The 22,035-nt window shown below is 42.7% G+C and overlaps 1 protein-coding gene, 1 long non-coding RNA gene and 1 pseudogene across 5 annotated transcripts in view; 2 read left to right on the plus strand and 1 right to left on the minus strand.

Annotated features, from left to right (window-relative positions):
* The window catches only part of TANC1 (tetratricopeptide repeat, ankyrin repeat and coiled-coil containing 1), a 239,500-nt gene that overhangs the window by 189,950 nt on the left and 27,515 nt on the right, over window positions 1-22,035 (minus strand). The window lies entirely within an intron of this gene.
* The window catches only part of LOC309630301, a 65,915-nt gene that overhangs the window by 30,706 nt on the left and 13,174 nt on the right, over window positions 1-22,035 (plus strand). The gene's annotated exons all lie outside the window — the stretch shown is intronic.
* The window catches only part of LOC309630263 (heterogeneous nuclear ribonucleoprotein R pseudogene), a 499,447-nt pseudogene continuing 484,739 nt past the window's right edge, over window positions 7,328-22,035 (plus strand). Inside the window, exon 1 of the transcript XR_014249523.1 lies at window positions 7,328-15,602. The product of XR_014249523.1 is annotated as a heterogeneous nuclear ribonucleoprotein R pseudogene (transcript). The remainder of the gene's footprint in view (window positions 15,603-22,035) is intronic.

Here is a 22,035-nt window from a genome sequence, read left to right on the forward strand (position 1 = left end):
GGCCAAAAAACAAAACAAAACAAAACAAAGGAATGGGCACTGTATCCAACTGCAATGCACTGTCCCTATGTGGTCTCCAGTACCAGAGACCATCAGGACAGACTTTCAAAGGCACACACACCCCTTGGTGTTGCCATTCTGATTGGGAACCTTCCTTCTGGCTACTCTTACACTTGCCATATGCTCACCACTTCCCATCTACCTTTTCTTGGGGTACTTGTGGGTGAAGCTGCTCACCAGATCATAAACTTCCTTGAGCAGAGGGATTGCACCTTTGCATGGACACCACGCCCCCCATCTCTGCATCTCACAGCTGATACCTACTGACACTGTCTGCAAGCCCTACAGCCAGATGATCTTAAGGAAGGAGCTATCTAAATGAGCTGTTTTAAAACAGCCCAGGCATTTCTATAGTCTTTAAAGGTATTGGTTTTCCTGCTTTCTGACAGAGTTTTTAAAAATACAGGTTTAAATGTTAGAATTCTGTGATCAATGGGGCAAGTCTCGATTTACTTTGCAATCTAATCTGTACAGGACAGAGAGAGCCCAGGCATAAATTCTGCACCAAACTGCATGTGTCTATCTGAACTGCAAAGGTTAGGGTGAGTTTATCCTTGATCTAAAGGAAATCTAACCTCAAATGGCTTCAATCATTCATCTACTCAGAACTGATTATCGGGTAACTTCGTGTTTATGTCTTGATACGTAATAGCATTCAAGTACCGACTTGCTTTAGGTTTAGTAAAGAGAGTAATGAATTTAACTGGTAGTCCTATAATCATAAGGTTATGATTTATACTTGGTTCAACGAATTTTTTTTATCTAAACCGAGTTAAAAACTCAATCTATGTCCAGATTCACAAAAGTAACTCTCAGTTTTGTTTCAAGCTCACCGTTGAATACGCTACTTACACTCTAAGACCCGTCCGTTTACGAACAAGCTACAACGACTCACCCAGGACCGAAAGCTTATCTCATCAGGTCTGGGCTGTCCAGGTCTTCTAGGCCTGGCCTGCTGTTTCCAGCTTCCACAGCCCATCCTTCCTTCCCCACAGCTGAAGCCTCTTGACCCTTGCCCGCACCCTCCCCTCCCTGGCCTGAGCCAGCGGGAATTTCTAGAATAAGAGATTTAAACAGCTCAAGCCAAGTTGTTCTTGCTGCTTAACGAGCCCTGACCTTGTTGTGTCTAATAACTGGGCTTCTCTCTCCTGCAATCCACAGGCCTAAGTGACCCTCTCGCTCAGTTCTGATAACTGAGCCCGGGCCCCTCGCTGGATAACCTGTAAGTCCTTGGGCTCTGAGGCGCTGCCTGGCTCTTGAAAATCCTCCAGGGGACCGGAGGTGCACCCTGAACCCACTGGGCTGCAGCTGGTCAGGGGACACAGGTGCTCTGTCAGGCTACTCTGCCGCCCTGCGCCACTCCCTGCCAGGCCACCAGCACTGCAGACTCCCGTTCTTTCCTCCCGGCGCACAGGACTTCCAGCTGCAGGTGCCAGCGCTGCTGTCCCCACCTCCGGGTGGAGGGTTCCTGGCCCAAAGTGGGCCTCACAAGGAAATGACTCATATCACAAAAAGCCGAGGGTCCTCTGGCCAGAACACAAATAAGTCACAGGATCTGAATCTTAACCTATCAGAAATTAAAACCTCAGCAATGAGACATCAACAAAGCAAAAGCAAATAGGATATATCTGTTCGCTGAGAATTCAGCACCCCCATGCTGCCTGTGGGTACTCAAGCCACGGCACCCTTGTTCACTAGTTCTAAGATGAAACCCGAGGAAAATCAGAGAAATGGCGGCAGCTGTGTCTTCCCTGGGTGGAGGGGAATCAGAGGACTTCTTATAAACCACTTCAAAGCTAACATCTATGGCTACTGAATATGAAATACGGAATATGAAAAATAACTAGATAATTCTCTGCAAGAAATCAAGTCATCTTCTAAAACGCTATTAACAAAGCTAAATTTATATGGACATTTTTATCCACAGCCTTAAAAAAAAAAATCAGACATTAAAAACTCTAGATGGCTAAACTGTCTTCCATTTCAAAATAACATAAAAACAGCAACCTTCATTTTCTGGTCAAAGCTTATTTTTGCAACACCTATCATTTTCTACAGAATTCTAGCATTTTCTGCTTCCTACCACTATTTTGTAGAAAGACTTTTCCCCCTTGGCATTATATCTTTGCTTTTTGATCTTGTTAACAATCCTGAAAATTCCAACCTTGCAATTTTTTCAGTCCTGGGAAGGAATAACACACAGTCATTTAAAAACCAAAAGCAGTATCAATGTTTCCTCAATGACACAGCTGCTGTGAGTGACCAGTGAATAAAAGTTTGGGTTTTTTTGTTGTTGGGTTTTTGTTTTGTTTTGTTTCGTTTCTGGCAGGGGCTGAGGGGGTAGCTGTGGATAATGACTTCTCTCCAAAATAATTCTCAAAGTTATCGAACACATGGTCAAAAACAGTAAGGCATTAGTAAATCAAGAAGTACTATGATAAAGTACTATAATAAAGCACAGTGAAAATACATGAACAAAAGAGGTTGCTCAAGGACTCCAGACAGGAGAGGACCCACGCTGTGTGCCAGGCATTACAAGGTGCACAAATTCTGTATTACAAACCCTAAAAAAAAAAAAAAAAAAAAAAAAAAAATGAGGCATATGATCCAGCAATCCGACTTCTGGGTATTTATCCAAAAGAACTGAAATCAGCATCTTGAAGAGCTCTCTGCACTCCCACGTTCCCTGCGGCTTTATTCACAATAGCTAAGACTGGAAGCACCCTAAATGTCCATCAACAGATGAATGGACAAAGAAAATGTGGCACATCTGTACAATGGAATATTATTTAGCCTCAAAAAAAGAAAATCCTGTCATATGCTACAACATGGATGCAACTTGGGGACATTATGCTTGCTCGATGAAATAAGCCAATCTCAGGAGTACAAATGCTGCAAAGATTCCAGTACATATGAAGGATCTAAAGCAGTCAGACCCATAGAAGCAGAAGGTAGAATGGTGGTTGCTAGAGGCTGGAGTGGGGAGTGGGGGGGAAATGGGGTGTTGCTATTCCATGAATATAAAGTTTCAGTGATGTAAGATGAAAAAGTTATACCGATCTGCTATACAACACTGTGCTTATAGTTAACAATACTGGATCATACACTGCAAACTTAAGTTTTAAGTTTTTTTTTTTTTTTAAACCACAACTTTTTGCAAGTGAGGAAACAGGCTCAGGAATTCAGATTATGCTGGCTTCAAAGCTCCCATCCCTTCTACTGCTTCATATGGCCTACTTGCAAGAGAAGCATAAACAACATAGATTAGCATATAATTATGGGCTAAACTGCAGGGTAACAGGAAAGGAGAGGGGACAGGGAACCAAAGAAGGCTGAAGTAGTTGGGGAAAGCCTCAAAGTAGAGGGCAACTTAGGCCGACCCCTGAAGGTCAAGCTGAGCCCATGGAGACTGCAACAAGCCTGGCATCTGGATGCAAACACTGGGCTGGTCCAAGCTAAGAAGGCATGCTAGGATATCGCTTTCAAAGGCTGCAAAGGTAGCATTATGTAGAACAAACTCCATGCTTCCAGCTCGTGAACTAAACACAGAGGGCTAAAAATCAAAGCAAAACCAAAGGAACTGGTCAGAGTACCCTAAGCCATTTATAATCTAGCCTTCCAAATTTGAGTGTTTTTTGCATCCTGGAAAAGGCCTTGCTATTGACAAATAAGTACAATATAAAAAGTTATAAGGCACAGCCCTCTATCAGGGTCAGTCTGAGTTAAAATGATCAGACTTCAATGATCAAAGTACAAACACCTCAAAAGGCTGTCTGAGCAACCAAATAATGTATATCCAGGGCTTTCAAATCATCTCGGTTCCCCGACCAGGGATTGAGCCAAGGTCAGGGCAGTGAAAGCGCCAAATCCTAACCACTAGACCACCAGGGAACTCCCTCCAACCTATTTTTAAGTAGCAGAACATTTTTCTTGTACAATTTTGAAATGATGAAAAAGATATTGATCTCTCTAGGAAAAATTTTCGGCTGTCTTTAGTTTTCTTAATTTTTTTTAAGATTTTTTTGATGTGGACCTTTTTTTTTTTTTTTTTTTAAGTCTTTATTGAGTTTGTTACAATATTGTTTCTGTTTTATGTTTTGGTTTTTTGGCCGTGAGGCATGTGGGATCTTAGCTCCCCGACCAGGGACCGAACCTGCATCCCCTCCATTGGAAGGCGAAGTCTTAACCTCTGGACTGCCAGGGAAGTCCCTAATTTTTTAAATAGGAGTTTCCAAGTCCCCTCTCCAGCCCTTAACTTGACTTATGGCCTATATCTCACACTCTAGCCCTTAATTATATGCCACTCTGTGTTGTTTATCCTTTTCTAATACGTGGACAATATGGTAAAGTAGAAAAGATAGGAAATCTGAAGTCACAGTAATCTGGATTCTTGTGCTAGCTTGCCAGTATTTTTCATATTTTTTTTAACTTTAGAGCAATCTTCTTCAGGTGTGTGTGGGGGGACATTAAATTTGAAAAAAATTCATCTTAAGTTCAGCAAGTCCTTCAGTTTTAATTTCAGTTATATTCTGTTCAATTTAAATAAAACTATTTTATTTTAATGTCTGAAGTAAATTTCTGAATGGTAAAATTACTTTTCTGTACTTTTAAAGAAATTTGTACCAGAATATAGATTGCTTCTGTCAATGGGAAAACAACTTTTAAAAAGAAAAGCCTTAATTAGTTTCAATTGAATGAGAGAAGGGCCCAAACCCTGCCCTCTGACTGAAAACATGGATTCAAAAACCACTGGCAACTACCAAAGTGTGGGCAAAGGGTCAAATATTAGATGAATATGATGATTACTGCATCATTCATTTGTAAATAACCTGTTTTAAGTTAACCATTCGCCTTACATTGTCAATTACGGTATTATCTGTAAGATGATCAGCTCTTTTAGTTTGGGGTCCTGGGCTAATGAGGTAAGGACTTGAGTCTCTTTTCTTAGCTTCATGTAACTCCAGACTACAGGCATTTCACAAAGGCACAATAGATGATCTAAAACCACACCTGTACTAGCAAACAACTTCAAATCCCCTGGTAATGATCCATAGTTCAGAAGCTGTTTATATGAGTGGTAACAAATTATTACACTTTAACTTAATAAGCCCTGTGTTTCCCACAGTTGGTAGAGAGATAAAAGTAGAAGCACTATGGTGTCTAGAAAAAAGACTATTGGACTGTATTTCGGGCAGGGGGGCGACACTGGCTACACCACACAACAGATATGTATATCCGAGAGGGTTATGTCTGTACCACTCAACAGATGTGTATGTCCAAAGGCTTCTGGCTATACCATACAACAGATGGATGACCTTGAACCAGTCTCTTAAATTTGCTCGCCCTGACCAGCTTCGTATGCAAAGTCAGCAAATTGAATTAGATGTGTTCAAGCCCTTCCGATACTAAAATTCAATCTAAGTCCACAAACTCTTGATTAATTAACTCCGAATTTAACAAAATAAGGCATGTAAAATCCTTAACACAGTGGCAAGCACGCCGTACCCATGTCTCAAATGCTGGCGGCTGTGAATAAAATAAGGCGGTTCAGGTTTGTATGTGTTGTACACAGCATATATTTGAGTATCTTTGGTGGGATTTTCTAAAGGAAAAAAAAACACACACACTTTAAAGTCCTATTTTAATCAGCATTGTTAAATCAAAGGAGCCCCCAATGAAACAATAAATTATGAAGCTCTACATGAGAGGATATGAGCCTCTCAAAATCAACTGGCTTTGTTTTGTTTTGAATTAGACTTTCGGTGAACTCTTGGCAGCACGCAGGAGGAAATCATGAGCGTGGTCAAGACTCACTGGCTCAGCACACATTAACTCAAAACTGCTGTATCAACGTTGCAGCTGAAGAAGCAAAGATCAGCGAGACCCTGCCTCTGGGTCCAAACAATGGCAAGTGATGAGTGTCCTAGGGGTACAAACTGTTGAAGGGTCTGGATAAGTACAAGGCTTCCAGAAAAAAAGGTCTCACACTAGTGTGCCACAGATATTCTGTCTGGCCCACACGCTTTGTTGGAGTTTCTACTTGAGTTAGGTTGCAAAACACTCAGAAATCCAGAGGTCATCCCTAAATAATGGTCTAGCTTCTCTTGGAAGTTTGGGAGTGCCAGCAGTATTGAGCCCGCATTCCTACTCTGCGACACCCCACGGGAGCAGTGCAGCCCCTCGACCTCCACTACTCCCTTAATTAACCCCACCACTGGGGCTGAGGCTCAGCCCTCCCCCTCAGCTCACTCCCTCGCTGGCTCAGGATCCCATTTTCCTTTGCTCCCTCCACCTGCGTATAATCAAGGAGAGCTCAAGAGCTCTGGAGCAGAGATGACCGAGCTGGCACCTCCACTCTGCCACATACCAGCCATGTCATTATCTTAGGCAAGTAATTCATCTCTTAGCTTCCCATCTGCAAACCTGGGTATTAACAGTATTTACCTCATAAGGCTGGTGTGAGGGGAAATGTGTCGTTACCTGCAAAGCGCCTCATACACAGCAACTGCTCTATAAATATTAGATGTTACTACTCTCTGGCCCCTGAAGGCATGTCAGTTTCAAACTTCTGTCCTAGAGCTTTAATAGTCCAAGGTTACCTAGTAAATTATTTTATGATCAAAAAGAAAATGGCATATGGTGAAAGCTGTTCAGATACAGCTTAAGCATTATGAGACCCACTGCTCACAAAGGACAAATATTATGATTTCACGCACATGAGATACTTAGAAGAGGCAAAGGCACAGAGACAGAAAGTAGAATAGAGGTTGGAGGGGCAGGAGGGAGTGGAGGATGGGCAGTTAGTATCTTATGGGTATAGAGTTTCTCTTGGGGAAGATGAAAAAGTACTGGGGACAGATGGGTGATGACTGCAACAGTTGGAATGTACTTAATGTCACTTAACTATACACTTAAAAATGGTTAAAATGGGGCTTCCCTGGTGGCGCAGTGGTTGAGAGTCTGCCTGCCAATGCAGGGGATGCGGGTTCAAGCCCTGGTCTGGGAAGATCTCACATGCCGTGGAGCAACTGGGCCCATGAGCCACAACTACTGAGCCTGCGCGTCTGGAGCTTGTGCTCCACAGCAAGAGAGGCCACAACAGTGAGAGGCCCGCGCACCGCGATGAAGAGTGGCCCCCGCCTGCCACAACTAGAGAAAGCCCTCGCACAGAAACGAAGACCCAACACAGCCAAAAATAAATAAATAAATAAATAAATAAATTTAAGAACAGTTTTAAAAAAAAAATGGTTAAAATGTAACTTTTGTTATGTATACTTTAAAACAATTTTTAAACAATGAATGACAGAGCCGACATAATTTCACCTGCTGCTGTTTGCTAGAATCAAGTTGTTAATGATCCCAAAGACCCCCAATATGCTACAAGTCCATGTTCTCAAAAGCCAACTACTGCATTTCCCATAATGGTTTAGGAAGAACTGTATTAACTATTTTAACAGCTGTGCAGCACAACCTTGGGCTTTCTTCTCAATCTGGAGGCCTCATGGGGATGCATCTGTAGCAGATACAGTTATGAGGCCAGTGGGATAGCCTTTTAATACCTGTCTACAGCAGTCGGGCTGTTCTTCCTTCATTATAAAATGCTCCACACAGACACCTCATTCTCTCTTTTCTCTCAAAAAATATACAAAATGGGCAGCTTCCTGCCAAGTACTACGTAACTGGCTGCCTTTGAACTGTGGGATGCCGCGTAACAGTGACAAGACATTTTAATCTCCATGCCTGTTCTACAATAGCATTCAAAACGCTCACACACAAGAGTCTTGCCAGGCTGTAAATCAACAAGCACAAGAGAATTCCCCAAACTATTTCAATCAGGGTCTTATTTTTTAATTTCTATATGTGGCTGCTTTCTGTGGTATCGGTCCTTCATTTTTTAAAAAAAATACGTAAAATATAAGCAAATTTAAAACTCTGAAAACTGCATTTAACCTGAGAAACACACACACACATTATATCCAGTATATATTTGCAGTCTTCCAACTCAGAACCACTGCAAATATTTATTTCCTAACATTTACAGGGCCACCCCCCATGAGTTTACAATCTTGAGTCAGACAAACTGCACTTAGCTCCTTCTAAGAAGAAACTGCACTGTACTTTGAAATTTCTTAACTAAACTGATGCCTTTTTGGCAGCAATGTTGTTTGGCAGGAAAGATCCCTCTAAATACTACTGAATAATCAAAGTGATAGAATATATTTTATCTTTTAAATATTACATTTTGAGTACCAACCCAAACTTGGGATGGGAGAACTACCTGGTACCATGATTTCCACTGCTGCCTGAGAGTTAAGAGACCAACCCAGGTGACTATATGTCCTATATATAAACCCTCAAACACTGATGATCATTTTCCCCTGCTAAGACCAAAAAAAGTATTCCAGAAAGACAAAAAGGGAAAAGATCATAGGCAAAGTGCACATTTTATATCTCTTTAAAGCCAATGTGTGCATCAAATGACAAGTATTTTTATACTCCAGGGATCAAAGGCGGAGAAGATAAATGTTTTAAAAACTCACTAAAAAACAGCCTCAAACAAAACTGTCTCCATATAAGAAATGGCTTCAATTTACTAGCCAGCATAGCAGGAAACTGTGAGCAGAGGAGTTGGTATTTTTGTGAGTAGAAAACGTGGCCTTCTCTGTCCAAGCTGCATATACGCCAAATAACAAATCTGTATTAAACAGGGCTGGGAGAGTTGTTGAATTAGAAGACAAAAAGAGAGTATGACCCCAGATCTGCTGCTGTTATGCGCTGAGTTGTGTCCCCCCCGAAATTCTTGTTGAAGATTTAACTCCCAGTTAAGTGAATGTGACTGTATTTGAAGACAGGGTCTTTATACAGAAATAATCAAGTTAAAGGAGACCCTTGGGGGGCCCTAATCCAGTATGACTAGTGTCCTTATAAAAAGGGGAAATTTGGAAACAGAGACAGACGATGTATAGAGAGAAGATGATGTGAAGACAGTTATAAGCCAAGGAGGGGAGCCTAATACACATCCTTCCTTCTCAGGTTTCAGAAGGAACCAACCCTGCCAACACCTTGATCTTTTTTTTTTTTTTTTTAAAACATCTTTATTGGAGTATCATTGCTTTACAATGGTGTGTTAGTTTCTGCTGTATAACAAAGTGAATCAGCTATACATATACATATATCCCCATATCTCCTCCCTCTTGCGTCTCCCTCTCACCCTCCCTATACCACCCCTCTAGGTGGTCACATGCACCGAGCCAACACCTTGATCTTGGACTTCCAACCTCCAGAACTCTGAGACAATAAATTTCTGTTGTTTAAGCCACCTAGTTTGTGGGACTTTGTTACGGCAGCCTCAGCCGACTAATACAACTATTTACCAACACATACGGCCTCTGATTCAACACAACCCAGTCCTCAGGGACCTTTCCTATCAAGTGAACATAAGACAACACCCATGCAAATATCCTGCAAATCTACAAATGGCTATGTAGTAGTCAGCACTCTAAGGCACAGTGGGTTACAGAAGAAATCTAAAACTCTTTCTACCCTCTCCTAATTGGCATAGGAATGTACAGTGCGTTGCAAATTGACCACACCACTATAAATCAGGGCCAAGAATGTATTTTTTAAAAAGCAAATTCTATACTTATCAGCTCACCACCAAAAAAGCAGAGTCAGTTTTAAGACAGGATTTTTTCCCAGGACAAACGGCAAATACAGCATAAATACTCTCATATTCTGTGAAGTCTGGATACATAAAGATGTGTTATCCTCTGTGTCTCACCCCCTTGGGACACAATTTTACTGCAGGAATATGACGTCACTGCCCCGCTTTTGTCCACCAAACAGAACATAATATGCCTTCAATATGTCAGCCTGTTTTACCTCCCTAAATACATAATTGATTTTCAACATTTTATGCTCCAGTTACTGCCCCAAAGCAGATTGGGACAAGTTCACATTGCAAATGCTCCTTCTTTTCAAGTGCAAAAGGAGTGATCAGAACAGTTAACGAACTCTCTTCAATTTTCCTTGGAGGAGTCATTTGCTTGCCATTTCTCCAGTTTCTCTGTCACTCACATGTACATCCTCATGCATCAAAAAGGATCCAGAACTTACACAACTTGACTAAAAAACAGCCATATATTATACTATGAGAAACAACCAACAAGAAGAGAAGAAGGAATTGTCTTTATTTAGAACACTGAACGAGTAGCTAGTTACATTCCCAACAGAAACAGAATTAGGACCAATGTCAAAAAAAATTAAAAGCTTAAACTTCCCTTAAAAAAAAAAAAAAAGTAGAGCTATATATTTAGGTCATTTTATTTTTAACCACAGCCTTCTAAATGACCTGAATATCCCAACATCCACTCTAAATGACAAGTTTTGTAATCCCTATGAATAATTTAGTTGGGCAAATTTGTTTTACTTGTTGAATAAAAATGTTACTTTAGAAAATGACAAGCCAGTTTTGCCCACAATAATTTTCAGTCTGAACATCTTCCATTCCTCTTAGGAAAAAATAGCATGGGAGGGGAGAGAGCAACTTTAACACTGGGTCTCTGGCACGGCAGGGACTTCAACAGCCATATGGAAAGGGGCAGTTTTTGTTTACCTGAAGTTTTCGAGCTATTCACCATCTCCAAAAAAAAAAAAAAAAAAAAAAAAAAAAAGCCGATAAGTACCAAGGTATTTTAAAGTTCCAAAGGCACGTGTTTGAATTCAGCTTCTGAAAAGACATTACTATTAGCACAATCAGTTACAGTGACTTTCTTAGAACATCGAGTGAATAATATAAGCCAGAATGTTTTACTTTGACATCTACTAAAATGCAAACAGCAGCAGCATTGGCCTCAGCAACAATATGGTCTGGGGGTTTTTGTTTTGTTTTTAAATCCAATTTCACTTTCACAAAAGCCAGCATCTCAAGTAGAAAAAAACTTATCCAGAATGTTGTTGGCCTTGGGAAACAGAACGGCGTTCATTACTGGGGGGTGGGGCTCAGGGAAGGGGGGTGTGTGCCTGGTTCCTGGCTCCTTTTAGGTGGAGAGCAGGCTTCTTTCTAGCTTACCATCCTGGCCCTACACGCACCTCTTCCTAGAAGGCCTAGTGAAATATCTCATCCTTGAAGTCTGGGAACAGAAACTGGGGATGGGGACGCAACCCCTCCCATCTTCTTCTTCCTGGATGCCAAGCTACTCTCTGGAGGCACACATCTAAGTCTTCTTAAACATCCTGGCTCTATGGGGACAGGCCTCTGCGTGGGGAAACCCTGATGGTCCAGCACCACGTGAACAGCCAGACAAGCCTGACTACTGTGGGCTCAGGTTAGGAAGCCTACTGTTGACATATATTTAAGACACACTCTCCAATATTAGTTCCATCAGTAAAAAAAAAAAAAAAAAAAAAAGGTACAATTTGAATTCCTGATGTTGTCTTTCTCCTGTCTCTATGAGAGCTCGTTCAGAACTCAGATTGACAGGAAAAAGTGGGGTGTCATTTAGCGCCCCTCCCTCAAATCCCAACAATACAAAGAATAAGTGTTCCTGTTTAAGGGATAGACTTTGAGATCTTACTCTCTTTAAAAAGTTTATTTTACTTCTAGTAAACTGTGAGACAAAAGAACAACTCTAAAACCCAAAACGCTGACTTTTTTCCATTTCATTCAAAACTGACAACGAATCACTGTTACTATTATTATGACCATTTCTCGCTGTTTTCCAGCTCAGCCAGTGATTAGAGGTAGCTGAGTGAACTTACCCATATTACTCACACTCATTTATAAAACGGGAATAGTGATATCCCTACCTTGTGGGTATAATTTATAGAGTGACCGAAATAATGAGGATTAAAGGAACTTGTACATAAAGCACCTGGAATGTACACAGTAGGTAGTGTTAAATAAATGTCATCTCCCAGGCTCATCTCTTCAAAACGGACACACTCATTGAGAACCAGAAGGGGCTTTAGGAGATTATTCCAATAAACCTTTCTTTTACTTTTAGATGAGGAAATTTAGATGAGGAAATTTCGACCCGAAGGTCACTCAGAGAAAAAAAATCTAAAGCTTTTCATTCATTTCTCTAAACACTTATTTCTGAATGTTATTCCCTTCCCACACTCTTGAAATAGGATTTGGTGGATTACAATCTGTACACCAGAGCCACGTGTTAGTACTGGATCTTCCTTTACTGTACAAAGGACGGAGAGGAAGACTCACAGGGTTTATGGGCATGCCTGCCCTTAGGCCAGGCCCACCACCGGACGCTCCCACGCCTTTTCATTGAAAGAGCAGGGAAGGGCAGGGAAGGGCACGGCTGCATTCCCCTAATGAGTCATGTTTCTGGAATCAGCCTAACTCTTCCTTGATTCCCTCTTTGAGTGAGGTCACTTTTCTCAATGGCTCCCAGCAACCCAAAATCCTTATTTTATCAGTTTCTGAATCTATTTCTGTCATTTCTAAGTATTTGCCTATTATCACAGTTTCTCAAATTCTCCATCTAAGCCACAAACACATCAACCAATAATTTATGCGAGTGACTAAGCCTTTTTTTATATAAAATTAAGGACAGGAATATTTACCGTGTTTTCTGAATGATATTATAACTACCATTTAAGAAAACTTCTCCAGAGCTGAATGCTGCCAAAGACTAGGTCCCTCTATCTATCCCATCTTTCAAGGAAGTTCCTAAGGGAATGAATGGAAGGTACCCACCAAGGGCCCATATTTGCTTTTTTCCTCTGGTTCTTTAACATTTGGCCCACCTATTTCCAGAAGAGGCCTTTTTCTCTCTCGTGAAATGCTTCCGCTGAAAATACTCGAATAGCACTCAAGTATTTTACTTGTGGGTAATCAATAAATTGCATCACTGTTGAAAGGCTTTCAAATTCCACTTTCCATTCAGTACTAAGTACACAGTTTTGCACATTCTCAAATGAAAATGAAGCTTTGGGCAACCCATCAGGTACTTCTCCAGTCTGCTTTTAGTTCTTCAAAAAACAGTAGTTTTGGGTGGGGAGGGGGTGGCGCTCGCGCCATTTCTAGTCGTTTTCAAAGCGCCTCGCGCTGATTCTCACGGGCCCGGCCGCCGGCCCCAGCTCTGCCCCGGATTGGTAGCTTATGTCGATCTTGATGAAAGAGCCATTGATGCTCTCAGGGAATTTAATGAAGAAGGAGCTCTGTCTGTACTACAGCAGTTCAAGGAAAGTGACTTATCACATGTTCAGAACAAAAGTGCATTTTTATGTGGAGTTATGAAGACCTACAGGCAAAGGGAGAAACAGGGGAGCAAGGTGCAAGAGTCTACAAAGGGACCCGATGAAGCAAAGATCAAGGCCTTGCTTGAGAGGACTGGTTATACCCTGGATGTAACCACAGGACAGAGGAAGTATGGTGGTCCTCCACCAGACGGTGTGTAGTCTGGCATGCAACCTGGAATTGGAACAGAAGTCTTTGTAGGTAAAATACCAAGAGATTTATATGAGGATGAGTTGGTGCCCCTTTTTGAAAAGGCTGGTCCCATTTGGGATCTACGTCTTATGATGGATCCACTGTCTGGTCAGAACAGAGGGGATGCATTTATCACCTTCTGTGAAAAGGAAGCTTGCACAGGAAGCTGTTAAACTGTGTGACAGCTATGAAATTCGCCCTGGTAAACACCTTGGAGTGTGCATTTCTGTGGCAAACAACAGGCTTTTTGTTGGATCAATTCCGAAGAATAAGACTAAAGAAAACACTCTGGAAGAATTCAGTAAAGTCACAGAGGGTTTGGTGGACGTTATTCTCTATCATCAACCCGATGACAAAAAGAAGAATCGGGGGTTCTGCTTCCTTGAGTATGAGGGTCACAAGTCAGCAGCACAAGCCAGACACCGGCTGATGAGTGGAAAAGTAAAAGTATGGGGAAATGCAGTTACAGCTGAATGGGCTGACCCTGTGGGAGAACCAGATCCAGAAGTCATGGCTAAGGTGAAAGTTTTATTTGTGAGAAACTTGGCTACTACAGTGACAGAAGAAATATTGGAAAAGTCGTTTTCTGAATTCGGAAAACTTGAAAGAGTGAAGATGTTGAAAGATTATGCATTTGTTCATTTCGAAGACAGAAGAGCCACTGTTAAGGCCACGGATGAAATGAATGGCAAAGAAATAGAAGGGGAAGAAATTGAAATAGTCTTAGCCAAGCCACCAGACAAGAAAAGGAAAGAGCGCCAAGCTGCTAGACAGGCCTCCAGAAGCACTGCGTATGAAGATTATTAGTATCACCCTCCTCCTCGTATGCCACCTCCAATTAGAGGTCGGGGTCGTGGTGGGGGGAGAGGTGGATATGGCTACCCTCCAGATTACTATGGCTATGAAGATCACTATGATGATTGCTATGGTTATGATTATCACGACTATCGTGGAGGCTATGAAGATCCCTACTACGGCTATGATGATGGCTATGCAGTAAGAGGAAGAGGAGGAGGAAGGGGAGGGCGAGGTGCTCCACCACCACCAAGGGGGCGCGGAGCACCACCTCCAAGAGGTAGAGCTGGCTATTCACAAAGGGGGGCACCTTTGGGACCACCAAGAGGCTCTAGGGGTGGCAGAGGGGGTCCTGCACAACAGCAGAGAGGCCGTGGTTCCCGTGGATCTCGGGGCAACCGTGGGGGCAATGTAGGAGGCAAGAGAAAGGCAGATGGGTACAACCAACCTGATTCCAAGTGCCGTCAGACCAACAACCAACAGAACTGGGGTTCCCAGCCCATCGCTCAACAGCCGCTTCAGCAAGGTGGTGACTATTCTGGTAACTATGGTTACAATAATGACAACCAGGAATTTCATCAGGATACTTATGGGCAACAGTGGAAATAGACAAGTGAGGGCTTGAAAATGATACTGGCAAGATAAGATTGGCTCTAGATCTACATCCTTCAAAAAAAAAATTGGCTTATCTGTTTCATCTTTAAGTAGCAATTTGCTGCCATTTGTATTGGGCTGAAGAAATCACTATTGTGTATATACTCAAGTCTTTTTATTTTTTCCTCTTTTCATAAATGCTCTTGGACATTATTGGGCTTGCAGAGTTCCCTTATTCTGGGAGTTACAATGCTTTTATCCTTTCAGGCTTCATTGTAGCTTCAAAACAAGCTGAGCACACTGTTAAATCATGATTTTGCAGAACCTTTGGTTTTGGACAGCTTCATTTTTTGGATTTGGGATAGATTACCTAGCAGTATGGAGTATGCTGTAAATAAAAATACAAGCTAGTGCTTTGTCTTAGTAGTTTTAAGAAATTAAAGCAAACAAATTTAAGTTTTCTTGCATTGAAAATAACCTATGATTGTATGTTTTGCATCCCTAGAAGTAGGTCAACTGTGTTTTTAAATTGTTGTAACTTCACACCTTTTTGAAATCTGCCCTACAAAATTTGTTTGGCTTAAACGTCAAAGCCGTGACAATTTGTTCTTTGATGTGATTGTATTTCCAATTGCTTGTTCATGTAAGATTTCAATAAAACTCAAAAATTTATTCAAAACAAAAACAAAAACAAAAAAAACCAGTAGGGCTTCCCTGGTGGCGCAGTGGTTGAGAGTCTGCCTGCCAATGCAGGGGACACGGGTTCGCGCCCTGGTCTGGGAGGATCCCACATGCCGCGGAGCAACTGGGCCTGTGAGCCACAATTACTGAGCCTGCGCGTCCGGAGCCTGTGCTCAGCAACAAGAGAGGCCGCGATAGTGAGAGGCCCGCGCACCGCGATGAAGAATGGCCCCCACTTGCCGCAACTGGAGAAAGCCCTCGCACAGAAATGAAGACCCAACACAGCCATAAATAAATAAATAAATTAAATATTTAAAAAAAAAAAAAAAAACAGTAATTTTGAATTCTAAATCTGTGTGAAATATCATAGTAGTTAAACCCAGTCCCAGAGATCAACAGAAAATCACAGATGACCAGTCCACCCCAACCACCATCCTATTAAATTCATATTCATCACCACCTGTTGGTCTGAGGTGCCAGGCTGATGAGCTCTACCTTGGAGCCATATTACAGCACCCTCCCCCAGGTAAGCAAGCAACAGTTTGTTAACTTGATACTCTCCCTTCACACAATCTTTTAAGTCCAGAAACAGGTGAAGTATTTGACAATCTTAGAAAGTGTTAATGTGTGAGGAAACTAAGACTAATTTACCTGAAATATTCCACAATAATGACAAAAAGGGCCCCAACTCTATGCTCTGCTCCTGCCCTTCCAAAGACTAAGGCAGTCTCCACACAGGTCTCTCCTGGGGACTGTGTGGTGATCAGTCCCCTCCTCACTACCTCTCTATCCACCCATCCCTCCTGCCAAGGTCAAATCCAATGACTTCATCTTACTGAAATGGAGCAGGACCCTGCGGGGCCCTCCCTGGTACAAATCCTTTCCACGTCCCCAGTTTCTTGTTTGCAGGAAATAGGCTTCATTCAGCCTCCTTGACTTTCCCTGAGTTCCAAGGGGCAGATTTAAACAGCTGCTGATCAGGGAAGGGAGGGGATGCAGAAACAAAGGCGGAGGAGTCAAGAAACAACAGTGCAACCCTCACCCCAAATTTTGCCTATAAAAACTTTTCCTCAAAAACCATCTAGGGGTTCTGGGGTTTTGAGTGTGAGCCATGCTGTGCTCCTTGCTCAGCCCTACAGTAAACCCTTCTCTGCTCCAAACTCTGATGTTTTGGTTTGTTTGGCCTCACTGTGCCTCGGGCACAGGAACTTGTGTTCAGTAACATTATTTCCACTTTCTCACTTCTAAATAATTAACGTGCCTTCCTTACCGCTCCATTCAAGTCTGTTCCCTTCAAAGAGCTGAAATACCTTTCAAATTGAAAAGCAATTTTGCAGACCTTGCGTATGAACTATATTTTTTCCTCTAGTCCAGCGTGCCCAGCATAATCCATTATGGGGAAGCGATGTGACCAGTCTAATGGGGATACTTTAATCCTTAGGAGTTTGGTTTGTGACCACCTCACCAACATTTCTAGCAGATGGCCAGGGATGGCTTTCTGGTTTACCCCCCAAAACATCCTACACGCAATCTGCCTGACAGTGTACCTCTCTGTCAATATCTCATCCACCTACCACTCCAAAAATCTAGCAAGCCCTCTTTCAAAAAAAAGCTATGTGCTTTCTCTTCTAGATGACTTTCAGTCTTTCTAAACCAGACCAAAAGCAGAAGGTGCAAGATGATCTCTTGGATATAGAAAAAAGGTATTAGAATGCCTAATCATGTTTACTTGTCTCATTCTTTTATTTCTATTTTTGTGGATCTAATAATATTATAATTCATAAATATACAGATGTTGCAGATATGAGCAGAAAGTATTTTACTGATAGAACTGCTAGGTCAAAAATGTTTAGGCTGGGCTTCCCTGGTGGCGCAGTGGTTAAGAATCCGCCTGCCAATGCAGGGGACACGGGTTTGAGCCCTGGTCCAGGAAGATCCCACATGCCGCGGAGCAACTAAGCCCGTGCGCCACAACTACTGTGGCCTGTGCTCTAGAGCCCGCAAGCCACAACTACCAAGACCGCGTGCCACAACTACTGAAGCCCGTGAGCCTAGAGCCCATGCTCCGCAACAAGAGAGGCCACCACAATGAGAAGCCCGCGCACCATAACAAAAAGTAGCCCCTGCTCACCGCAACTAGAGAAAGCCCGCATGCAGCAACAAAGACCCAACGCAGCCAAAAAAAAAAAAAAAAAAAAAAAAAGTTTAGGCTATTGCGCTAAAGAGTAACACTTTCTTATAATACACTTCTTGGTGCTCTAAGGACAATTCCTACTAAAATGCTGTATTCTAGTTGTTTGGCTAAGAAAATATTGTGTATTCATGTAGTATTTATTTATTTTTAAAAATTTATTTATTTTATTTATTTATTTTTGGCTGCATTGGGTCTTTGTTGCTGCACTCAGTCTTTCTCTAGTTGCGGCAAGAGGGGGCTACTCTTCATTGTGGTGCGCGGGCTTCTCACTGTGGTGGCTTCTCTTGTTGCAGAGCATGGGCTCTAGGTGCATGGGCTTCAGTAGTTGTGGCTCACGGACTTAGCTGCTCTGCGGCATGTGGGATCTTCCCTGACCAGGGCTAGAACCCGTGTCTCCTGCATTGGCAGGCGGATTCTTAACCACTGTGCCACCAGGGAAGCCCCTCATGTAGTATTTAGATGGTAACAATATTCTCATTACTAAAATCAGACCTCACTCTTGGCTTTCCTATTATATCTCTGAATTATATTTTCTCATTCAGGTGTACTCTTAAAGACAGTCTCCATAGTTAAAGAAAAATTTTATCTTTACTTCAAAATTAAAACCAAGTAAATGATCAAACATCCTTTAAAAGATAAATGACACCCAAGGCAAATTTTCACACATATGGCGCTTTACAAAGTACAGGCACTGTTCTAACTTCTTTCTCATTTAATCCTCATAATATTATAATTATAAAATTATGTCATTTATTTTTAATAAAATTAATTATAAAAATTAGTATATTTTAATAGATAGAGAAATTTTCTTTTGGAAAACTCAAGACACCTCTAAAACCATAGTAAATAATATTTTCAGTGAAAGAGTTCTGAAGACCAATCATTATTCTCTGTGCCTTTCAATTTCTTCATCTACCTATTGTCAAGGAATCCCAGTTATTAATGGTGTGGCCTTGGGCAGGCAACTTAACTACCCTGTGATGCAGAATCCTTATCTGCATTGAGTTCATTCATTGCAGTGTCTACTCTGTGCCAGACACCGTTCTGGGCTGGGGGATACGTCTGTGAACAAAAGACAAGATCATGTTCTCAAGAAGCCGATTAGGTAATATCCAGATGGCACCTGGCCCAGAAGATAACTGCGCATCATGTCAATCATTATTTCTCAAAACTAAGGATCACCTTAGTTATCATTATCTTAGTCCTACTTTCATGTTAAAATAAATTCCCATTTGCCTTATTTTACCTAGCCCCCAAATGTTTCTTAGCAAGAGAAAAAGGGCAGAAAAGTAAAATAATTCATCAGAATTTGGTACCAGCAAGCATATAAACTCTACCTTTCCTTGAAAAGAATTGTTGTAAAGTGCTATAGATCCAGCCAGCTACTGGGGATAAAACATATCACTGCCAGGAACAAGATTCTGCAAAGGACTTTTGATGGACAGCATCCCGCTGTGCTTTGGGTCCTCCCAGAACTTTTCAATGATGCTGATGAAGGTCTATTTACACCTGGAGGTTATAGCTGATGTGCTGCTGCACCTCTGACAGCTGCAAATTTTCACTGCAGTGCAACTTAATCCCTCATGATGTCAGCTTCCAGGCTGCCCTTACAAGACCTGCCATGAGAACATCTCTTTACTTATTCAAAATTATTATATAATCACAGGCCATGCTTGCCATGGTCACCATGCACAGAAAGCAGCCTGTCTTTCAGCACAGAATCGAAAACCACCAGCAGGAGAATAAATGAATTCTGCTGAATCCAAAGTAAACACATGAAGTAAAATGATAACAGGAACTCTCAGGAGAGCACTTCCCTTATAAACAGCTTAGATCACTTCGCAAACACCTGGCTAAATCCAAATATCTGAGTCAGGCCCCGCATCTCCACCCGGGGCGGGGTCGGGGTGAAGGTCACATATGCCACCGGCCACCAGTGAAGACAGGATGCGCCTTAGCTGTTTAGGTTACAACCTCAAACACTTCCTGAGGAGCCAGGTAAAATCTATTTCTTAATATATATGTTTCACCCTATTCTGTTAAAAAGAAAAAAAATCTGCAGCACAATCTTTGCAGTTTGCTGGTCGGCCAGGTAGTTGGCCATGATTTGACCTCACCCTTGGTATTTGCTCTGTCAGCATCAGAAACACAGCCAATCTTCCTCACCCCCGCAGCCTCCTCCTCCCCAAGTTCATGCACTGAAATTCAACATCAGGTTGCAGACTTAGACTCAACAGGCAATACGAAGGAAGGAAGGAAGGAAGGAAGGAAGGAAGGAAGGAAGGAAGGAAGGGAGGGAGGGAGGGAGGGAGGGAGGGAGGAAGGGAGGAATGGAGGGGAGGAAGGGAGGAATGGAGGGAGGTAGGGGATGAGAACGGGTGTACGGGCTGAGCCCCAACTCTGTACTGTCCGTATCTCCAGCTCCTCCCACCGCAGGTCCCAATCTGGGAAGAGCCTGCTGCCTACAAGACTGTCTATAGATGGCAGGTACCTCCCCCGACACTGGGCCCTTATGCTTCTCTGTAGCCCCCAACCCCCTCCTGAGACCAGGTCAGGGTTACCTGGACTTCCCATCAGTTCCACCACAGCTCATGCCTGATCTGGACATGCAAGTCTTTGCATCCCTGCATCCGACCTCTCATCCCCATGGTCCTCTCTCCCATCCCCCACCTCCTTTCCTCATCCAGCATTTTCCCTATTCCAGTCCTCCCTCTACCTACAACCCCTTCCCTCTCCCTCTCCACCCAGTCTCTGGAACCTTCTTTCCATGGTTAAATTCCCTAGGGATTACTGGCAAGGGTTTTAGAGTCAGGTGATCTGGCAGTGCCCAGCCTCTGCCATTTTCCGGATGGGAGATGTTTAATGTCTTCAAACCTGAGATTCATCATCAGTACAGCAGGGTTTACCTATCTCGGAAAGTGAGGATTAAATGAAACATACACATAAAGCATTTAGCAAAATCCCCGCACACTTTCAAATATGAAATAAGTGCCCGTTTTGTACCAGGAAAATCATAAATCATAAATAAATCATAAATCATTTTCTCCCCCCCCGCACCTTTTTATTTTTCATGGTGGTAAAATAAACACAACATGAACTTTACCATTTTAGCCATTTTTAAGTGTACACTTCAGTGGCACTAAGTACATTCACACTGTTGTGCAACCTTCACCACCATCCATCTGCAGAACTTTCTCAGCTTCCCAAACTAAAACTCTGTATCCATTAAACACTCACTCCGCATCCCCCCTTCCCCGCCTTGGACAGGGCCTCTCTCTACTGGGAGGTGCTGGTGGAGGGCTTCTCTTCCAATCCCATGTAAAAAATTCATCCTCCTTTGAGGCACTCACGACTCACAGTCATACCACCCTCCACCCCAATTCTCAGCTGTCACCTACCTATTTTTGGTAACTTCTCCTCGTTCACCAGGCAAAAGGGGAGGGGCTCAGTTCACAATCATCTCTTCAGCCACCAGTCAGCTCCCAAAGGAATGAATGAGAGCAGATGGGTTGGGGGGTGGAGGAGGTACTTTTACAACCTGGATTGGAATCCATCAATTATTAACTGTGTGACATTGAGTCACACCTTAACCTCTCTGGGCTTAGTTGCCTCACCTATTAATGGGAATAATAATACTTCATCATGAAGTTGTTTTTTTTTTTTTTTTTTAATTTATTTTAAATTATTTATTTATTTTTGGCTGCATTGGGTCTTTGTTGCTGCGTGTGGGCTTTCTCTAGTTGCGGCGAGCAGGGAGGGGCTACTCTTCGTTGTGGTGCGTGGGCTTCTCATTGTGGTGGCTTCTCTTGTTGCAGAGCACGGGCTCTAGGCACGTGGGCTTCAGTAGTGGTGGCGTGTGGGCTCAGTAGTTGTGGCTTGTGGGCTCTAGAGCGCAGGCTCAGTAGTTGTGGCGCACGGGCTTAGTTGCTCCGCGGCATGTGGGATCTTCCTGGACCAGGGCTCGAACCCGTGTCCCCTGCATTGGCAGGCGGATTCTTAACCACTGCGCCACTGGGGAAGTCCATGAAGTTGTTGAATTAACAGTTCACAGCACTGAGCGCAGTACCTAGCACACAGCATTAGGACGTGACAGCAGCTACTATCACCATCACTGCACTTGAGCCTCTGATCCTTGGACTCTAGTGGACTAGAGTCCACGCCATTCCCAGGGCCACAACTTAAGAGTCAGAGGGTACAATTCACTGCTCTTGCTGGTGACCACAACCTTCTGTCCCTTCAGCTCTCACACCCCCTCATCCCC

This window comes from Balaenoptera borealis (assembly GCF_965194805.1).
Source record: "Balaenoptera borealis genome assembly, chromosome: 6".
NCBI lineage: Eukaryota > Metazoa > Chordata > Mammalia > Artiodactyla > Balaenopteridae > Balaenoptera > Balaenoptera borealis.